Genomic DNA, 18,996 nt, shown 5'->3' on the forward strand with positions numbered 1-18,996 from the left:
GCAAATATGAGCCTATCAAGAGCAGACTAACTCTGCTTGCCTTGCCACCTGCAACCTGCCTCAATGAGGAAATGATCCCATCAGTCTGGATTTCATGATTTTGAGATGTAACCAAATGTTCTCAAGCAGGAATTTAGAAAAATATTCTTCTGTGTTCTACTCCAAACCACTAACATGTTTGTTTACAGCTATTTGAACTTTATTTTTCTCCTTTCACCCAGCTTCTTTAAATAGTTATTTTCTTTGTTTTACTTTCCTCTGTTTGGTCTTACTTATTTGAATATTATTGTTATATCTGTGCTAAGCCATGGTTACCCTCACATTACTACGTATCCTATCCATTCTTAGCTATATCTTACTTAAATCTCCATATTCATTCCCTAATACAATTTTATCTCATGAGTTTTAGCAAAAGTAGCTAATAGAGAGGAATAAAAGTTATTATATAACAATTTGATAACTTTTTATTATTGAAAATAACAAATATATAAAAAGAATACTGTAATAAACAGCAGTGAATCTACAGCCCAGATTCAACAATTAACAACTCATTGTTTATCTTTATCTCCACCCACTGCTTATCCAAACCACTAATATTGAAGCAAACCACTTATATTGAAGCAGATCAACTAACCTATATCCAATGTGTTCAAATTTATCTAATTATCTTATGAATTTTCAAACAGTTTGCTTACATTTTAATGAGAATTCTAATAATGCCCAAATAATTGATGAGTCTCCTTTGTTGGTTTTACATGTTAACCAATTAAAAAACTTTATATGCTGTTTTGTATACAACTTTAGACAGCTGAATCAGAATAAAAATAAAGTCATAATAGTCTAGAAGGTTAGTGTTGAACACTCCTATGCCAAATACTTTACTGCATGTTTAGACAAATTTTGGGTTGGTTTTTAAAATCAAAATATATTTCCTTAGTTTACTAACCCATGCAATTACATACTTGAGGAAGGACTTCTCCTCAGAGATATACATAAAAATGGCAATGTCTGTCTAGGCTCTAGTGTTGCTAAAATAAATCAGCATTAATGATACTACAGGAGAATAAATGAATACCATGTTCATTCAGAAACCTTTAGATGTTGCTTTCGTGTATCCTTGTGTCATTGAAAACAGGCTTTTTTTCTCATAAAAAGATCATGGTTAACTGTCTTAAAGAGTAACCAGCTGATATTTTAGCTTCAGAGAGAAAGATAATTTGAGATGCTTTCAACCGCTCCATGCCAGGTGGAGGAGGATGTATTTTCTATTACTCTCTGATGTAAGGAGAAAGGTCACATTATAATCATAATAACTTTTATATTTATAATTTCATCTAACAGTAAACCATTTATACTGTGTTAGGAAATATTTACTAATTTTACTCTTATTATATTGGAATTTTATATCTGGATGAAGGGGTAGAAAAGGCAGTAGTAATCAAAGGAACTTGATTTTGGTATTATGCAATTGCTTTTTGGTTATGAAATTTGGGACAAATTTCTTAAACTTTGAACATCCATCCCATCAGTTTTATAGTGTGTCAAACAAATTTACATCATAAAATTGCTTGAAAATAAAGTAGCAGTATTTATAATACATAGAAAATAGTAAATGTTATAAAATTAATGCTTTAGGAATCATTATTCTGAGGAATACAACAAATCTCAAAGGATTCCCTGGTTTAGAATTCTGCTGCTAAAGAGAAGATTGCTTTCATTAAATACATAATATGTGTCAGGTACTATACTATATTTTACTGTGTGTGTATGTGTTTATGTGGGCATAATTTGAATCTAAAAATGAAAATATAATGTTAGAATTTTGAGCCCAATCCTACAAATAAGAAAACTAATCTCACAAAAGTTTAGTTACTTCTTATCTGTTTTCCACATGGCCATAGGAAATACATCAAAGAGAAAAATTCAACTTTTCTTTTACTGGCCTATTCACAGTGGTTTAGTAGAAAATTTCGGATTTTAAGAAATCTTTATCTTTTGAAATAATACTATTGAAGACTGGGAATGAGGTGCCATTATAGTCAAAGAGATTAAAATAATTTAAGACTTGTGTTTCCAGTTATGATAGAGTAGCTGGCACCAAGCTAGTCCTCCTGCCTTAAAAAGTCACAAATGGACAAAAATATATAGCAGTGTTCTCAGGTATTATAAAACAAGCAAAGAAATTCTGCAGAACTGAGAGAATAGAAATTGAATTAAGTGAGCTCCAAATGGTCTTAGTTGTAGGTCTGGGTGCAATTTCCTGTTTGTGGCATAGGTTGTAAGCACCCAGTCAGAGTACGGTTCTACTTTGAAGTAGAGGTGGCAGAGATCTGAGTTAAGAGGAGCTGAATCAGTTGGAACTTGTGATGCCTGGCTCTAGAGAAGGAGCTATATTGAGGGGGTCTCCAAAGCTCTGTGTTGAGGTTTGCCATGAGTTCTTGGCTGAAGACTGGACTGTGCACATGCAAGGGAGAGTACACGTGGCTAAACAGAGAATGGTTACTCTAAAATTGAAAACTTAATAGAAGTACTAGAAATCAAGTAGTGTGGGAAATAGTGGAATACTGGTCCATCCATAGTGTACATACAAAGTTAACAAGTCATTAACGCCCTGAGAATCCAGCTGAGACACTAGAAATGTCTCATATTACAATCAAAAACCACCCTTTAGTAAGTCTTTCTTTAGATTTATTCACTAGATCTTAAACAAACCAACAAAACATACCGTAGACAGAGTTTGGAGGTTGAGGGGCTTGTGTAACATCTTGGATCTTCTCTAAAATAAAATGTAAAACAAAGCCTACTAAATTATTCAAGATGATCAACCACTAATTAGACTACTTACTAGAACAAAAATACATATTTTCAGAAGAAAAAACATACTCCTAATCTCTATAACAAATCATGAACAATGTCCAGTATGCAAAAATTACTAAACAGGCAAAGAAATAAGAAAACAGGATTCCTAGGCAGGAAGTTAGACATTGCCTGTAGAAACAAATCAATGCCAAGAAGGTTCACATGTTGGTTTTAGCAAAAATATTTTAAGGCAGCTATTATATCCAAAGAACTAAAGGAATATATGCTGAAATAATTAAAGAATAGTATGATCCTAATGAGTGAACATTTAGGAATTCTAAGTAGAGAAAAGAGAAAAATCAGAAAATAAACCAAATGTAAAATCTAGAATTGAAAGCTGCAATAACTAAACAGAAAAATTCACTGGTTAGATTTAATAAAGAATTGAAAATAGCAGAATAGTCCGTAAACTTGATGAGAAATCAACAGAAAATATTTAATATAAGGTACAGAAAGAAAACAGTTTAGGGCTTCCCTGGTGGTGCAGTGGTTAAGAATCCACCTGCCAATGCAGGGAACAGGGGTTCGAGCCCTGGTCCGGGAAGATCCCACATGCCATGGAGCAACTAAGCCCGTGTGCTACAACTATTGAGCCTGCGCTCTAGAGCCTGCGCACCACAACTACTGAGCCCACATGCCACAACTACTGAAGCCCATGCACCTACAGCCTGTGCTCTGCAACAAGAGAAGACACTGCAACGAGAAGCCTGCACACTGCAACGAAGAGTAGCCCTTGCTCGCCACAACTAGAGAAAGCCCGTGCACAGCAACAAAGACCCAACACAGCCAAAAATAAATAAATTAAATAAATAAATTAAAAAAAAAGAATAGTTTAATAAAATGCACAAAACATGAGGCATCTCTGGAAAAATAAGAAATGGTCAAATATTTAGAAGAAGAAAATATTGAGAATGGAAGAAATATTTTTTGAAGACACTATAAGAGAAACTTTCCCAAATTCAATGAAAAACAGTGACTTACAGATCTAAGCTCAAAATACTAATTTAGGAAAAAAACCCACAAAAACCTATGCACATCAGAGTCAAATTGCTGGAATGCTATTATAAAGAGGAAATATGGAAATCATACAGAGAAAAACACATATTACATTAAGAAGATCAAAAATAATATTTCTTTTGGAGAAAGTAGGAAAAATAATAAATATCAGAACATAAATCAAAGAAATTTAAAAGAGACACTCAGTACAGAAAATTAATAAATTCAAAAGTCATTTTTAGGACAAATTAATAAAATTTTTAAGCCCATAATAAGATTGTCTAGAAATGAAAAGAGAGGGAACACATATCTTACAAATATTAGGAACAAAATTGTATGTGACTGTAAATCAATTAGAAATTAAATATTAAAATGAAGTATTAAGAAAAATTCATGCTAGTAAAGTTGACAACATAGACAGTACTTGGAAACAATTTACCAAAACTTACAAAGAAAAAATATGAAGAGCTATTTACTATTCAATTAATAGTAAACTATTATTTGAATTTAAAATCAAAATACATATGAAAAATATCAAGCCCAGATGCTCACACTATTGAATTCTACAAAACTTATAAGAAAGTAATCATACAAAATTTAGATAAACTCTTTCAGTAAAGGAACATTACCCAATTTACTTTACAAGGCCAGTATAACACTGATACAATAATCTGACAAAGATATTTAAGGAAAAAAAAATATCCTCCTAGAACATATATGCAAATGCATTTAACAAAATATTAGTAAATTGAAGTCAGCACTATATAAAAAGGATAATCTATCATGACCAGCAAGATTTACCCCAAGAATGAAAGGTTCATTCAACAATCAAAAATCAATCAACAGAGTTCACCATATTAACAGGAAAAAAGAAAGAAAAGCACACAGTTATCTCAATAGAAAGAGTAGAAAGAATATTTGAATAAATATGCCACATGTTTATCATAAAAACCTTCAACAAATTCAGAGCAGAGTTAACCTTTCTCAACCTTATAAAGAGCATCTACTAAAACCCTACAGCTAACATCATAGTTAATGACCAAAGACTAATTGCTTTCTCTTTTAAAATAGCCACAATTCAGGGATGATTGATCTCATCATTTTATTCAGTTTTGTACTAGATTCCTAGCCAATGTAATATGTAATAAAAACAAAAGGTGAAAAAGAGAGGGCAATGAAAAAAATGTCTCTATTTGCCGAATTTTCGCCTAAAAAACCATGAAGAATCTACCCCAAAAAACTATTAGAATTAATTAGTGGATATAGCAAGACTTTATAATGTAAATAAAGTAATAACCAAAATATGGAAAATATTTTAAAATACCACTTAGTATAGCATCAAAATCATGAAATATATGAAATTACATTTAAGAAAGGATTTGTAAGACTTCTACATAGAAAATTACAAAATAAGCTGAGGGAAAATATAAAGATTTAAATAAATGTGGACATATGCCATTTAATATTGGAAAAAATATATTTTAAGATATTCCTCAAATTTAGAGTCACCAAAATCCATTTCCAAAATCTCAATTGATGAGATTTTCTAAAATTTACATTGTAATGCAAAGGATCTAGAACAGCCAGAGAGGGAGAGAGAGAGGAAGGGAGGGAGGGAGAAAGAGAGAGAGAGAGAATGAGATATTGAGAAAGAGAAATTAAAAGAAGAAATTTGAAGAATAAAAACTACTTGACTACAAAACTATTATTAATCAAGAAAGTGTGATATTGGTTTAAGAAAACGACATATAAATCAATGGAAAAGTATAGAGAGTACAGAAATAGAAAATAAATACACACACACACACACACACACATTATTTAATTTTCTACAAAAGTAACTCATGGGAGAAATAATTTTATCTTCAGTAAACCATTTTAAAAAATCTGTTAAATAACACATCTATCCCTACCTCACAGCATATACCAACATCTGTTCATAAAGTCTAACATTCTAAATTTTAAAAAAAATACATAGAATATCTTCACAAGAAAGCAATTATTTCTCTCATAGTACACACACACACACACACACACACACACACACACACACACACAACACTCATATTTGAAAGGTAATATTGTGGAATATCGTGGTTAAATTGGACTTCATGAATATTAAGAATTTTACTCTTCAAAATATAATTGAAAAAAATTAAAGGGCAATTTTACTCTTCAAAATATAATTGAAAAAAATTAAAGGGCAAACAGCTGGGAGAAACCGTTTGCATAAAAATATCTGTCAAAGAACTTGTATCCAGAATATATTTATAAAGAACTCTAATAACTCAATAATACGAGGACAAATAATCCAATAAAAATGGTCAAAAACTAGAACACGTATCTCAAAAAAATATGTAGAAAAGACCAAAACACATATGAAAACAGTATCAGCATCATTAGTCAATAGAGAAATTTTAAAATAAAACACTGGAACATTATTTAGCAATAAAAACCAAGAAACTACCAATACAGACTACATGGAAGACTCTCAAAAAGTTTATGCTGAGTGAAGGAAGCGCCTATGCTGGAAACAAAATGCAGATACTGTAACACACCATGTATATAGAATTTTAGAGACAGCAAAATTTAATTTATAGTGACAGAAATCATATCAGCGCTTTCCTGGAGTGAAGAAAAACTTGGCTGCAAAGGGGCAAGAGAGAATTTTCTGGGGTGAAGAAAATACTCAATATCTTGATTGGAGATACATGTGTCAAAACTTGAACCTTACAAACTTATCATGCACATTTAATTGTAATCATATATGCAATAAAGTTGAAAACAATATAGTGATAACATGAGAGTGGATGTCAGAGTCAAGAATAACATGATACAGTCCTTTGTTTTTAACATAGGCATTCACTTCTAAATCTCAATTACTATCCACCACAAGCATAGGTACTGAATTTGATATTACAGATAATGAAATCAGAATCCATAGACATTCATTAGTCTCAAGACTCTCACCTTGTCTCAGAACCCTCACCTAGTACCAGGATATATCAGAATTATTTTCTTTAAAGAGGAACTCACAGTTGAAAATATGTTTAAAATGTGTAAATTGCATTATACAAAAATTGTTTTGAATCCCTTTGAAGCATTTTTACAGGACTAACAACTCTTTTTTCGTCTATGTAGTTATTCTATTCTCACTTATTTTTCTATAAATTGAGTAATGAAAAAATTGATATTTGAAAATATGAAAATCTTTGGAGTTGGAGAGGGGTTTGATTATCAAAGTGACATCTGAGTAAATTGGAGAAGTTGAAGGTTTCGTAGAAAAACACCTTGAGGAACCTCAACTGTTGACATGATTTCTTTCAGCATGAGAAGCGCGTGTATATTTCAAAACTGAAACTATATTGTATTTAATATGTCATCCCCTTGACTGTGCTGTGAAACTGCACTTTACTGTTAAACAGTGGGAGTGGAAATTAACATCCTGGTTTAGTCTACAGTCATAATCAAATCCCAGCGCTCCAGGGAACAGAGCATGTCTGACAAATGAAAACAAAATAAAGCAAAAAGAAGAGTCAATGTACTGTGCACCCACACTTCCACCATTAAACTACAATTTATTTCTGGTGTATGGCAACAGTTCTATAGTGATAGTGGTTTGGAACCTTGACAAAGTCAAACCATTTTGTCACATGTTATTCACTTCTAAACCAAGGAAGCACTATACCAAATTAAGTTGCTTGCAAAAACATGTGCCTTACTCATCAAAATCTGATGGATTTATTTATCACAATTATCATAATTTTGTTAATTTATTTATTTATATGGGTCCTTAGTAAGGAACAAAGCCATATTAACATCCAAATCCTTGACCTTTAAAGCCTATTCTCTTTTTGCTAAGACAAAAGGGAAATACCAGGGAGACCTTACAAATCCCCAGGAGAAGTGACTTATTTCACTTGAAATAAGTAAAGGGGACATTTTGGCTAGTATTTATAATTGATGGAAGATGTAGGAAGGGGCAAAACACCACAAGTATCAATGATTTAAGACTGTGAAAAGAAAAAAGAAGAGATTCAATTTTTCCTAGTCACTCATGTGTAAAGAGGAGTGTTATTAATATTGCACATTCAAATCAAGGTCTATCTTTAGAACATTTTTATGTCACCAAGATTTCAGACACACCTCTACTCATAACAGTTAGAAATAAATGAGCCATAGTAGATCACAGAGATCATTCTATGCCACATTCACTTCAGTTTTCCTGGGAGCAGATGTATGAATGATCTTAACCAGAAGACCAAAAGAATACTCCATTTCAGAATTCATGACAGTTATTATAATTTCAAAAAAAAATAAAGAGAAACAAAACAGATACCAATAACAGATGGTCTAAAAATTACTGTGCACATTTTATGTATAATTGTACTAAATGCCACGGTATAAAAAGAATGACAAAAAGGAGAAAAACGGAATATTAAAGCTAGAGATCGGATAATTTTTAATGAATTTCTTACTTTGGAGCTCCATTTACTTGTAAATTACTTGATAATTTTGATATGCTGCATTTAATTTTGTAAAATATTTTGTTACTGCAAAGATTACCTATTTTATTTTGTATCATATAGCTTTCATCATATTTTGTATATTCTATTACTTTTTAATTTCAGTATTGTCTCTATATAGCAAATTGCATGCCTAAGTCACATTTTAAATGGTATTAAAACTTGATTTCCCATAATACAGACTCACAATTTGTATGTTTGCTTACTGAATTTAAGTAATCCATATGTAGTTAAAATAACCTAATATAGATCCAGTACACTTGGTATTTATACAGCTAGTAATTTGGCAAAAAGGATTTTCCTCAAAACCTTAATGTTCCTCATCCTCACTGAAGAAAACTAGGGATTTATGCTTCCCTTCACCTTCTGTTCCATCTGACTCTCAGACTATCAGCCTCACAACAAAGAGCCATTTCTTCATGAACATAGACCTCTTTGGTCCTAGGGCAAGTCATTGACTTAGCCTAATTCCACAATCAGAAAAGTCATTTAATAAATGTCTTGATAAAAATGCATGAGCAGCTGTTTCTTTATAAAAAGAAGTAAACTAGAGTGAGGGTCTTAGGGGGAGAAAGTGAGGGAAGATTCTGGAATTAACGATTGAGTAGGACAGGCAAAAATATGTAGGAGGTTGATGTTGACTAAATTGCCATTCCCAGAGAGGAAAACATACTTAAAACTCTTCAAATGAATAACAATAAACATCTCTAGAAAAGTGATTTTCTACCTTCTTGGCTAATTACTTTTGCTTTCCTTGTAAATGTATATCTACCTATCATCTATCATCTATCTATCTATCTATCTATCTATCATCTATCATCTGTCTCTCTACCTATCTGTCTATCATCTATCTAAATATCTAAATATCTTTTGATCCATCTAGTACATATACTTTTCAGTCTTGTCATCTGAACGTATCATGATTACGATATTTCATGCGAAGTTAGGAGATTGGTAAGGGACTCTAGGATTAAACAGCCATTAATAGTATCTTAAATTCTCTGGATGCAAATAAAATTTATTACACTGTCAATCCCTTACTCTTTTATTTAGAATATATACATAAACATGTATAAATACATAAGAAACACAACTACTGTCATAAACTGGCTTGCATATTTAATTAATTCTTAAGATGTTGTTGATTAATGACATTATGTACAAATGCAATTCCTGATAATCAATTCTGAAATTATTACTTATCAGATGCTATATTTTAGACTGTAAAGAAATTGAAGTTAATTATAGCTTTAAAATAAAATACTACACATTATTTAGTGCCTAATTTATTTATTTTTTACATCTTTATTGGAGTATAATTGCTTTACAATGTTCTGTTAGTTTCTGCTGTAAAACAAAGTGAATCAGCTATAGGTATACATACATCCACATATCCTTTCTCTCTTGCGTCTCCCTCCCACCCTCCCTATCCCACCACTCTGGTCACAAAGCACCGAGCTGATCTCCCTGTGCTATGCGGCTGCTTCCCAATAGATATCTGTTTTACGTTTGGTACTGTACATATGTCAGTGCTACTCTCTCACTTCGTCCCAGCTTACCCTTCCCTGCCCCACTGTGTCCTCAAGTCCATTCTCTACGTCTGTGTCTTTATTCCTGTCCCATCCCTAGGTTTATCAGAACCATTTATTTTTAAGATTCCATATATATGTGTTAGCATACGGTATTTGTTTTTCTCTTTCTGACTCACTTCACACTGTATGACAGATTCTAGGTCCAGCCAGCTCATTACAAATAACTCAATTCTGTTTTTTTATGGCTGAGTAATATTCCATTGTATATATGTGACACATCTTCTTTATCCATTCATCTGTCGATGGACACAGGTTGTTTCAATGTCCTGGCTATTGTAAACAGTGCTGCAGTGAACATTGTGGTGTACGTCTCCTTCAGAATTATGGTTTTCTCAGGGTCTATGCCCAGTAGTGGGATTGCTGGGTCATATGGTAGTTCTATTTTTAGTTTAATAAGGAACCTCCATACTGTTCTCCATAGTGGCTGTATCAATTTACATTTCACCAACAGTGCAAGAGGGTTCCCTTTTCTCCACACCCTCTCCAGTATTTATTATTTGTAGATTTTTTGATGATGGCCCTTCTGACCGGTGTGAGGTGATACCTTATTGTAGTTTTGATTTGCATTTCTCTAATGATTAGTGATGTTGAGCATCCTTTCATGAGTTTGTTGGCAATCTGTATATCTTCTTTGGAGAAAGGTCTATTTAGTTCTTCTGCCCATTTTCGGACTGGGTTTTTTGTTATTTTGATATTGAGCTGAATGACCTGCTTGTATATTTTGGAGATAAATCCTTTGTCAGTTGCTTCATTTGCAAATATTTTCTCCCACTCTGAGGGATGTCTTTCATCTTGCTTATGGTTTCCTTTGTTATGCAAAAGCTTTTAAGTTTCATTAGGTCCCATTTGTTTATTTTTGTTTTTATTTCCATTTCTCTAGGATGTGGGTTAAAAAGGATATTGTTGTGATTTATGTCAAAGAGTATTCTGCCTATATTTTCCAAGAGTTTTATAGTATCTGGTCTTACATTTAGATCTTTAATCAATTTTGAGTTTATTTTTGTGTATGGTGCTAGGAAGTGTTCTAATTTCATTGTTTTATATGTAGCTATCTGGTTTTCCTAGCACCATTTATTGAAGGGGCTGAATTTTCTCCATTGTATGTTCTTGCCTCCTTTGTCAAAGATATGGTGACCATATGTGCGTGGGTTTATCTCTGGGCTTTCTATCCTGTTCCATTGATTTATATATCTGTTCTTGTGCCACTACCATACTGTCCTGATTACTGTAGCTTTGTAGTATAGTCTGAAGCCAGGGAGCTTGATTCCTCCACCTCCATTTTTCTTTCTCAAGATTGTTTTGGCTATTTGGGGTCTTTTGTGTTTCATACAAATTGTGTAATTTTTTTGTACTGGTTCTGTGAAAAATGCCATTGGTAGTTTGATGCGGATTGCATTGAATCTAGATTGCTTTGGGTAGTAGAGTCATTTTCACAATGTTGATTCTTCCAATCTAAGAACATGGCATATCACTCCATCTGTTTGTATCATGTTTAATTTCTTTCATCAGTGTCTTACAGTTTTCTGCATACAGGTCTTTTGTCTCCTTAGGTAGGTTTATTCCTCAGTATTTTATTCTTTCTGTTGCAGTGGTAAATGGGAGTGATTCCTTAATTTCTCTTTCAGATTTTTCATCGTTAGTGTATAGGAATGCAAGAGATGTCTTTGCATTAATTTTGTATCCTGCTACTTCACCAAATTCATTGATTAGCTCTAGTAGTTTTCTGGTAGCGTCTTTAGGATTCTCTATGTATAGTATCATGTCATCTGGAAACAGTGACAGCTTTGCTTTTTCTTTTCCAATTTGGATTCTTGTATTTCTTTTTCTTCTCTGATTGCTGAGGCTAAGACTTCCAAAACTATGTTGAATAATAGTGGTGAGAGTGGGCACCCTTGTCTTCTTCCTGATCTTAGAGGAAACGGTTTCAGTTTGTCACCATTGAGAATGATGCTGGCTGTGGGTTTATCACATATGGCCTTTATTATGTTGAGGTAGGTTCCCTCTATCCCCACTTTCTGGAGAGTTTTTATCATAAATGGGTGTTCAAGTTTCTCAAAAACTTTTTCTGCATCTATTGAGATTATCAATTGGTTTTTATACTTCAGTGTGTTAATATGGTGTATCACATTGATTGATTTGAATATATTGAAGAATCCTTGCATTCCTGGGATAAACCCCACTTGATGATGGTGTATGATCCTTTTAATGAGCTGTTGGATTCTGTTTGCTAGAATTTTGTTGAGGAGTTTTGCATCTATTTTCATCAGTGATATTGGCCTGTAGTTTTCTTTTTTTTTGTGACATTTTTGCCTGGTTTTAATATCACGTGATGGTGGCCTTGTAGAATGAGTTTGAGAGTGTTCCTTCGTCTGCTATATTTTGGAAGAGTTTGAGAAGGATAGGTGTTAGCTCTTCTCTAAATGTTTGATAGAATTTGCCTGTGAAGCCATCTAGTCCTGGCTTTTTTTGTTGGAAGATTTTTAATCACAGTTTCAATTTCAGTGCTTATGATTGGTTTGTTCATATTTTCTTTCTTCCTGCTTCAGTCTTGGAAGGCTGTACTTTTCTAAGAATTTGCCCATTTTTTCCAGTTTGTCCATTTTATTCACGTATAGTTGCTTGCAGTAGTCTCTCATTATCCTTTCTATTTCTGCAGTGTCAGTTGTTACTTCTCCTTTTTCATTTCTAATTCTGTTGATTTGAGTCTTCTCCCCGTTTTTTCTTGATGAGTCTAGCTAATGGTTTATCAATTTCATCTGCTCAAATAACCAGCTTTTAGATTTATTGATCTTTGCTGTTGTTTCCTTCATTTCTTTTTCATTTATTTCTTATCTGATCTTTAAGATTTCTTTCCTTCTGCTAACTTTGGGTTATTTTTGTTCTTCTTTCTCTAATTGCTTTAGGTGTAGGTTAGGTTGTTTATTTGAGATTTTTCTTACTTCTTGAGGTAGGATTGTATTGCTATAAACTTCCCTCTTAGAACTGCTTTTGCTGCATCCCATAGGTTTTCAGTTGTCATGTTTTCATTGTCATTTGTTTCTAGGTATTTTTTGATTCCCTCTTTAATTTCCTCAGTGATCTCTTGGTTATTTGGTAGCATATTGTTTAGCCTCCATATGTTTTTATTGTTTACAGATTATTTCCTGTAATTGGTATCTAGTCTCATAGCGTTGTGGTCAGAAAAGATACTTGATACGATTTCAATTTTCTTAAATTTACCGATTAATTTGTGCCCCAAATTATGATCTATCCTGGAGAATGTTCCATGTGCACCTGAAAAGAAAGTGTATTCTGTTGTTTTTGGATGGAATGTCCTATAAATATGAATAAGTCCATCTTGTCTAATGTGTCATTTAAAGCGTGTGTTTCCTTATTTATTTTCATTTTGGATGATCTGTCCATTGGTGAAAGTCCCCTACTATTACTGTGTTACTGTCAATTTCCCCTTTTGTGGCTGTTAGCATTTGTCTTATGTATTGAGGTGCTCCTATATTTGGTGCATAAACATTTACAATTGTTATATCTTCTTCTTGGATTGATCCCTTGATCATTATGTACTCTCCTCCTTTGTCTCTTGTAATAGTCTTTATTTTATAGTCCATTTTGCCTGATATGAGTATTGTTACTCCAGCTTTCTTTTGATTTCCACTTGCATGTCATACCTTTTTCCATCCCCTCACTTTCAGTCTGTATGCTTCCCTAGGTCTGAAGCGGGTCTCCTGTACACAGCATATATATGGGTCTTGTTTTTGTATCCATTCAGGTAGTCTGTGTCTTTTGGTAGGAGCATTTAATCCATTTACTTTTAAGGTAAATGTCGATATGTATGTTCCTATTACTATTTTCATTTCGGGGGTGTTTGTTTTTATAGGTCTTTTTCTTCTCTTGTGTTTCCCACCTAGAGAAGTTCCTTTAGCAGTTGTGGTAAATCTGGATATGTAGTGCTGAATTCTCTTAACTTTTGCTTGTCTATAAAAGTTTTAATTTCTCCATCACATCTGAATGAGTTCCTTGCTGGGTAGAGTAATCTTAGTTGTAGGTTTTTCCCTTTCATCACTTTAAATATGTCCTGCCACTCCCTTCTGGCTTGCAGAGTTTCTGCTGACAGATCAGCTGTTAACCTTGTGGGGATTCCCTTGCATGTTATTTGTTGCTTTTCCCTTGCTGCTTTTAATATTTTTTCATTGTATTTAATTTTTGATAGTTTGATTCATATGTGTCTTGCGTGTTTCTCCTTGGATTTATTCTGTATGGGACTCTCTGCCCTTACTGGACTTGATTGACTATTTCCTTTCCCATGTTAGGGAAGTTTTTGACTATAATCCATTCAAATATTTTCTCAGACCCTTTCTTTTTCTCTTCTTCTTCCAGGACCCCTATAATTCAAATGTTGGTACATTTAATGTTTTCCCAGAGGTCTCTGAGACTGTTCTCAATTCTCTTCATTCTTTTTTCTTTATTCTGGTCTATGGTAGTTACTTCCACTATTCTATCTTCCAGGTCACTTTTGCATTTTTCTGCCTCCATTATTCTGCTATTGATTCCTTCTAGAGTATTTTTAATTTCATTTATTGTGTTGCTCATCATTGTTTGTTTGCTCTTTAGTTCTTCTAGGTCCTTGTTAAGCATTTCTTATATTTTTCCATTCTATTTCCAAGATTTTGGATCATCTTTACTATCATTACTCTGAATTCTTTTTCAGGTGGACTGCCTATTTCCTCTTCATTTGTTTGGTCTGGTGGGTTTTTACCTTGCTCCTTCATCTGCTGGATAATTCTCTGTCTTCTCATTTTGTTTAAATTACTGTGTTTGTGTTATCCTTTTCACAGGCTGCTGGTTTGTAGTTCCTCTTATCTTTGGTGTCTGCCCCCAGTGTGTGAGGTTGTTTCAGTGGCTTCCATAGGCTTCCTGGTGGGGGGGACTGGTGCCTGTGTTCTGGCAGGTGGAGCTGGATCTTGCCTCTCTGGTAGGCAGGGCTGTGACTGGTGGTGCGTTTTGGGGTGTCTGTGAACTTAGTATGATTTTAGGCAACCTCTCAGCTAATGCGTGGGGTTGTGTTCGTATCTTGCTAGTTGTTTGGCATGGGGCATCCACCATTGAAGCTTGCTGGCCATTGGGTGGAGCTGGGTCTTAGTGTTGAGATAGAGATCTCTGGGATAGCTCTCTCCGAGTAATATTACATGGGGCTGGGAGGTCTCTGGTGGTCCAACGTCCTGGACTCAGATCTCCAACGTTGGAGGCTTAAGCCCAACACCCGGCTGGAGCACCAAGACCCTGCCAGCTGCATGGCACAGAAGAAAAGGAAGAAAAAAAAAAGAACAGATAAAACCCAAAACAAATGGTAAAAGCAAAACTGAACAGACAAAAATCACACAAAGAAACAAACACACTTATAAAAAGAAAAAAGCAAACAAAAACCAAGAAACAAAAAATGGACAGAACCCCAAGACAAATGCTAAAAGCAAAACTAACAGACAACATCACACAAAGAAACATACACACACACACTAACAAGAAGAGAAAAAAAAAAAAGGAAGAGAGCAACGAAACCAATAAACAAACCCACCAATGAAAGCAAGCACTAAAAACTAAACTAAGATAAACATAAAACCAAAAATAAATCAAACGCAGAAAGCAAACCCCAAGTCTACATTTGTTCTCAAATCCACCGCTTCAATTTTGGGAACATTCATTGTCTATTCAGGTATTCCACAGATGCAGGGTTTATCAAGGTGATGGCAGGAATTTAATCTGCTGCTCCAGAGGCTGCATGGAGAAATTTCCCTTTCTCTTGTTTGTTCGCACAGCTCCTGGGGTTCAGCTTTGGTTTTTGGCCCTGCCTCTGCATGTAGGCTGCCCTCAGGCGTCTGTTCCCTGCCCAGAGAGGAGGGGGTTAAAGCAGTGGCTGATTAGGGCTCCCTTGTTCACTCAAGCCAGGGAGAGGGAAAGGTACAGTAGTGTTAATTGGAATGTGGGGTGAGCCTGCAGTGGCATAGGCTGGCGTTGTCATTGCAACAGCCTGAGGTGCACAGTGTGTTCCCCTGGGGAAGTTGGCCCTGGATCACAGGACCCTGGCAGTGGCATGCTGCACAGGCTGCCAGGGGGGTGTGGGTAGTGACCTGTGCTTGCACACAGGATTCTTGGTGGCAGCTGCGGTAGCGGTAGCAGTCTTTGCTCGCCTCTGGGGTCCAAGATGATATCCACATATCGTGCCCATGTCTGGAGCTCACTTAGGCAGTGCTCTGCCGTCTGTGGGCACATGGAGCAGGAAGCCCCTCCTCATGCACCCCAAAACAATGGTCTCTTGCCTCTCTGGCAGGTCCAGACTTTTTCCCAAACTCCCTCCCAGCGAGCTGTGGCACACTAGCCCCTTTCAAGCTGTCTTCACACAACCAACCCCAGTCTTCTCCCTGGGGTCTGACATCCGAAGCCCAAGCCTTAGCTCCCAGGCCCCACGCGCCCCGGTGGGTGAGCAGACAAGTGTCTCAGGCTGGTGAGTGCTGGTCGGCACTGATCCTTTGTGCAGGAATCTCTCCACTTTGCCCTCTGCACCCCCGTTGCTGCGCTCTCCTCTGTGGCTCCAAAGCTTCCCCACCACCATCCCTGCCAATGAAGGGGCTTCTTAGTGTGTGGAATCTTTTCTTCCCTCACAGCTCCCTCCCAGAAGCGCAGGTCCATCCCTATTCTTTTGTCTCTGTTTTTTTTTATTCTTTTTCCCTACCCAGGTATGCTGGGATTTTCTTGCGTTTTGGGAATTCTGAGGTCTTCTGCCAGCGTTCAGTAGGTGTTCTGTAGGAGTTGTTCCACATGTAGATGTATTTTTGATGTATTTGTGGGGAGGAAGGTGATCTCCACATTTACTACTCTGATATCTTGAAGGTCTCTTCTTAGTGTATAATTTTTATATATTTTTTATTTTTAGGTACTAATTTTTCTATTTTTTTCTAAAAAGCATAAAGTTGAATTTGCATCCTTTAATTATGTTTAATCCTATCTTCCTTTATATTCATATTTATGTTTCTGTAGTCACTCATTATCTGAGTGTTTCAGACCATTCATTATTTCAAATTTTAATAAGATATAAAAAGAAATATACATTGAACTAAAGAACATACCACAAGTAATTATCAGAAAAAATACAAATATACCAATGATTACACATGCGATTAATAAAACCTCAAAATGATTTTGATAAATTAGTTATGTTCTTTTATTTGACTCATTATTCACTCAAAATAAATGGAGATTAATTAATATATTTATTTACTACATATATAACACTCACAACTTTTCTTATAGTTAGAAAAATGCAGAATTATCTGCATTTGGTCTATTTCTCTTCTGATTAAATAAAGACTGCATATAGGCTTTTGCTTTCTTCTTGATGAAATAATACATCTTTTATTTATATACTGAAACATTTTAGTTCCCAGATGGCAACATCTAAGCAGCTTCTGAACTAACATCTTAAATTTCTTCTTAAGAGGAAACAACTAATGTTTAGGTGTTCAATGACTTTTTATTAATAAGGACACATTGACATTATCAAACTAAATTAGGAGAGATAAAATGATTAAAACAGACTTTTAAAATTTTGAGAATTTCTTCTTAACTAAAAAGCATGATTCTTATGAGTTTTCTTGCACAATGTTCTTTTAGCTCAGTATTACTTTTCTCTTTTTTCTTTTCTGAAAGTGACATCACCTTCCCTAGTCCTCAGTGAAACTCTAAGTTTAAGAGAGTAGTTTTCTACATGTTGGCAGACCCTCTGGCTAAGTGTGTAAGCATTTCCCAAACCAAATCCCTGCTGATAAAAGGGTAAAGGCAAAACAGATGAATACTAGTGGATTCTGGCCAAGTTGGCTTTCCAGCCTCTGTCTCAGTCAATATTTCTCAGTCTTTATTCAGGACACTAACATTACACTTTGACAGGATCTGATCTCCACTTATCCCCTGTGCAATAAAGTCCAAGGTAATAAATCAAATATAAAAGTTCATAGAGTGTGAACTTAATTTCATAGACTACTGTTTTCTGCTTGCTGAAATAATTTGATTAGTATACCCAGAGATGCCATAGGGTTTCCCTTTATTAATAGAAAAAAAAAAAACTCTACAGATATGTTTTGATAGAAGACTACTTATGTGTCCTATAGTCCAGTAGGATTTATACTGGTGTTAATTTTGTTGATTTTTTAACATTGTCTTCCTATAATTTATAAGGTCAGTGCCATGGCCTGATAGTTCTTACAGTACCATCTGCCTCTCTCACCTGAATAACTGTTACATCTCCCACAGACCATATACATATGCTTTAACACAGCTCTCTGACTCTGTCTCAGCCCTAGATTTGGAGATATGAGTTCACATATCATATCCTAAGGTTACATTAGAGCATGAATTCTGATTAGAGGAGACATCACCACCATGGGGACAAGAATTGGTTTTATGCATGAAAATAATCTGACTCATTTATGTATAAGCACAGATATTCATACAGCACATATCAGATCTGTGGTATTAAATTTTCTTAGGGGTTGATTCGGTTAAAACCTAAAACTTTCCCTTAGAGGATGATAATGAAAAAGAAAGAGGTTAAGAAACATTGATTTAGCATAAGGACCACTCATGTACAACACTGCTTTTTATGTTTTCTCAGATTGACAGGCTCAATGATTTGTCAGTCATCTAGAAGGTGTTTGTAGTCACATATTTACTGCTATGTGGCTCTAATATATCACCACCATTTTGTAATTCCTTACTTTGCTCTAAAACTTTATCAAAACTGAATTTGATGCAACTAGTATTCTTCTCAGGCTTAAGTATGATGCATGCTTAACTGTATATTTATTAATCAATATTATTTTCTCTTAACAATTAACTGAGTTCACAGAAAATAAAACAAGAGTCACTTAGTCATAGAGGCTAGGAAGCTGGAGAAAATGGAAAGAAATATCAAGCCAGAGGGCTAGGAGAGGCAAGAAAGAAAGGTGAATCATAGTGGCCAGAAAGCACTATGACAATTT

This window comes from Eschrichtius robustus, chromosome 5 (genome assembly GCF_028021215.1).
Source record: "Eschrichtius robustus isolate mEscRob2 chromosome 5, mEscRob2.pri, whole genome shotgun sequence".
NCBI lineage: Eukaryota > Metazoa > Chordata > Mammalia > Artiodactyla > Eschrichtiidae > Eschrichtius > Eschrichtius robustus.